At 33.4% G+C, this 3,414-nt stretch overlaps 1 long non-coding RNA gene across 1 annotated transcript; it reads left to right on the top strand.

Moving 5' to 3' along the window:
* The first annotated feature begins 1,944 nt into the window (after positions 1–1,944).
* Positions 1,945–3,183, top strand: LOC143049306 (uncharacterized). The gene is made up of 2 exons (XR_012970172.1): positions 1,945–2,116; positions 2,821–3,183. It is a non-coding gene; the product is annotated as an uncharacterized LOC143049306 (long non-coding RNA).
* Positions 3,184–3,414: the final 231 nt, after the last annotated feature.

The following is a 3,414-nucleotide window of genomic DNA, read 5'->3' as shown; positions in this document are numbered from 1 at the left end:
TCATTTAACCATGGATTGGGGAGTTCTATTCGATTATTTCACCCTGAGCGTTAGCGAGGGGTAAATAGTTATCAAAGGTACCAGGATTATAATTTAGTACGCCAGATGCGCGTTTCGTCTACATAAGACTCATCAGTGACGCTCATATCAAAATATTTATAAAACCAAACAAGTACAAAGTTAAAGAGCATTGAGGTTCCAAAATTCCAAAAAGTTGTGCCAAATACGACTAAGGTAATCTATGCCTGGGATAAGAAAATCCTTAGTTTTTCGAAAAATTTTAAGTTTTGTAAACAGGGATATAACAAAAATTACCACATTATTGATATTTATGTCACCACCGAAGTGTTGACCTCTGGGCTGGTGATACCCTCGGGGACGAAACGTCCACCAGCAGTGGCATCGACCCAGTGGTGTAAATAGTTAAAGGTACCAGGATGATAATTAAATCAAATAATATGTATAGAAAATAGAAAAAAGATTTAATGTTTATCAAACTTCTTTTAAAATGGATCTTATATCGGATTTAACTCGCTCATCAACTTTTTACTTGTTTGCCTTTATAATTATTTTGATCTGAGCGTCACTGATGAATCTGTAGACGAAACGCGCATCTGGCGTATTAATGATAATCTTGGTACCTTTGATAACTATGTAAATGTTTAAACCTAGTTTGAGAATCTCTTATGAGGCGCTATATCGTTAAGTTGGTAACTAATATTTTACAGTGGGTACTATAATTTTCAGGGTTTTGTATTTGGTTGAGCTAACATGACCGTTATTCACATTAACTCGGCAACATTAATCAAACCATACAGTTTAAATCAAAAAGATAAATTTGTATCTTGATATTAATGAAAGCAGTTTTTTCCTGAAATGAAGAGATTCGGAGGCCTTATATACTATATTATCCAAATTGCATGGATCAAATCACTGGCTGAAACAAGTCTCTTTCAAAATAGTATTTGCCAATAACAAATTGCTGTAGGGTCGTCGTAAATCTATGAAGAAATATGGGTGGCATTAATGAAACAAAATTTCCAAATGAATCACATAGGTAATAGATCATAAATATAAATCTACTTGTCAAAAGTTATAAATAAGATGCTTACATATTTACATCAAAGAAAACCAAAACAAAATAGTGAGATTTTAGACTTTCAGTATCAGATTCGTAGCTGGTTTTACACCCACTAATGATAACCAAAAAGACTCATGAACACAAAGCTTTGGGACGTCAAACTTATTAGTTTGCAAATAGTATTTCTCTATACTAAGTAGCATACCTGTATCACTTGTATATGTTACATACATTTGAAAATCACAATCGATGTTAAGTTAACAGCTGCAGTCGATTCCCCCAGTTATAACAAACCTTATCTGATATTAAGTATCTCTAAAGTTTCGATTACATATGGGTCGATTCCTGTCATGTTTTAGTAAGACCTTTAGTTCCCGAACGTATCATCCGCCAAGTATCGAGTAGTTTGGAATTCTTCCGTGATTCGAATGTAACGTTTCGTCGTTAAGGTTTTACTTCTTAATGATAACAGGCAAAGTAAATTAAAACTTTAGACGGTTTTGGTTATTCTAGGGGTCCTTTTGGTCTTGAGGCTTTCAAATGTTTTGTATTTTCACCTTAAGATTTATTTGTTTGGTGAACTTGATGAAGTTATTTAAGAAACATGTACCGTGAGCTACGTAGTCAATTTCATGAGTTTTAATTTACACACAGTGCATGTAAAGAGCTGGACGATAAGACGATTATCACAAACGAAGCGGGATATGTTCAACTTGTTATAGCATCTTTTGAAATTGTCACTTTTTTTTAACGTGAATTGTATTGGTCAAAGTCAAAGCTTTAGTTTAAAACACTGTTTTCGTGAGCGTCTTTTACGTCTTTAACATTTATTTATTCGTTTCGTGTATGAGATCATTATATACAGTGCGTGAACCGGTGACAAAATATTATCGCCCCTGTAAACAGTGGGCTCTTCTGACTAGAGGTAATCGGTAAAGAACAGCGGAAATGGTGTACATTGTTTACGAGCTTGAAATGAGCTAACACAGACGAACTGAGACGTGTCAACGTAATGTGAATATGATAATACACCAGGTAAATTTTTAATTGTAAAGTTTATCACATCATCGTATCTTCATATGATAGGTAAATAAGTGAATTTTCGATTTTAAGTGTCGTCAGGGTTCAAACCTGGAATCATGCCAACCTTTCATTATTTTTTTTTAATACTAACCTATAGTCGGAACATCTTGATTTTCTCCCAATTTGTAAAGTTAATTATGCTGCTTGACATATATTTGTTTTGGGAAAAAAAATTGATATGCAGTCAAATGTGGCAGTTTTTAATATTTGTTGCTATATGAAATAAAGGGAAGTAAATTAAAGTAAAAGAAGGCGCGCTTTTTCAAATAGTAAACAATTTAATTCAGATGCATAGTATTTTGTCAATGATAAAGAATATCGTAGAAACTTGCTAGAAATTCATCTAATTTATAAAAGATATACAACATGACATACTGAAATCTGGAAAGGGGTAAAACCACCATACCTTGAACAAATTCAGTTAAAAAAAGGGGGGGGGGGGGTGGTAAAATGCTACGAAATTTAGATTTTATTTATTTTTTGTCGACAGCCAAAAGATGATTTGACATGTAACTAACTACTTTTTCAATTTCATTGTAAAGTAAAATTGGCTTTTTTTGGGGTCTTTGTTTATTGTGGTCTGATGTTTTCAGGTTCTCTTTGGATTGCCAAATAATATTATAATCATCTAATTGAATGTTCAAATTATTTTGCAGCGATGGTGTGTATGGAAGGAAGACTGTCATAAAACCCAACAGTTCCGGATGGCCCTTTAAATAATTGCTTAACATCAATAGCGATTTAAGATTCAAGTGTTTGATTTAGCACAAGTTTAGCCAGGTTTTCCTTGTAATTGTGGCAGAAAAACCACTAGACAGTGTTATGCATTGAAAGGATATCAAACGGATATTTTATGGAATGATTCTCGTACATATAAAATCATATGCATAGGAATGTGGAGCTAGTGTCTTTCATGCAGCAATTTTTAATTTCCAATATAAACTCTGAAAAGACAAGAGCATAGAAATGTGTACCAATGAGAAACATTCTTTGTGAATAAAATCATTCCAAAACTTAAATGTGTCATTAGTGTTGCATTATTTATCAGTAGAGATAATCAGATTCCAGTAAGATTGTCCAACTGATGGTTTTTGTTTGTAATCGTTTTTGTAAATCTTAGTTGTTTTGACAATCCGGGATGTGCATGTTGCCCGGCTGACCCTTTCAGTGTGAGACAATATTTTGTTTATGATAAACAAAATCACTGATACAAGACTGGAGCGGACCCCTTTTAGGCAGTTAGTGCGAAT

This window comes from Mytilus galloprovincialis, chromosome 10, assembly GCF_965363235.1.
Source record: "Mytilus galloprovincialis chromosome 10, xbMytGall1.hap1.1, whole genome shotgun sequence".
In the NCBI taxonomy this organism is placed as follows: domain Eukaryota; kingdom Metazoa; phylum Mollusca; class Bivalvia; order Mytilida; family Mytilidae; genus Mytilus; species Mytilus galloprovincialis.
The sequence above is the reverse complement of the archived record's forward strand: the minus strand, read 5'-3'. Positions and strand labels throughout refer to the sequence as shown.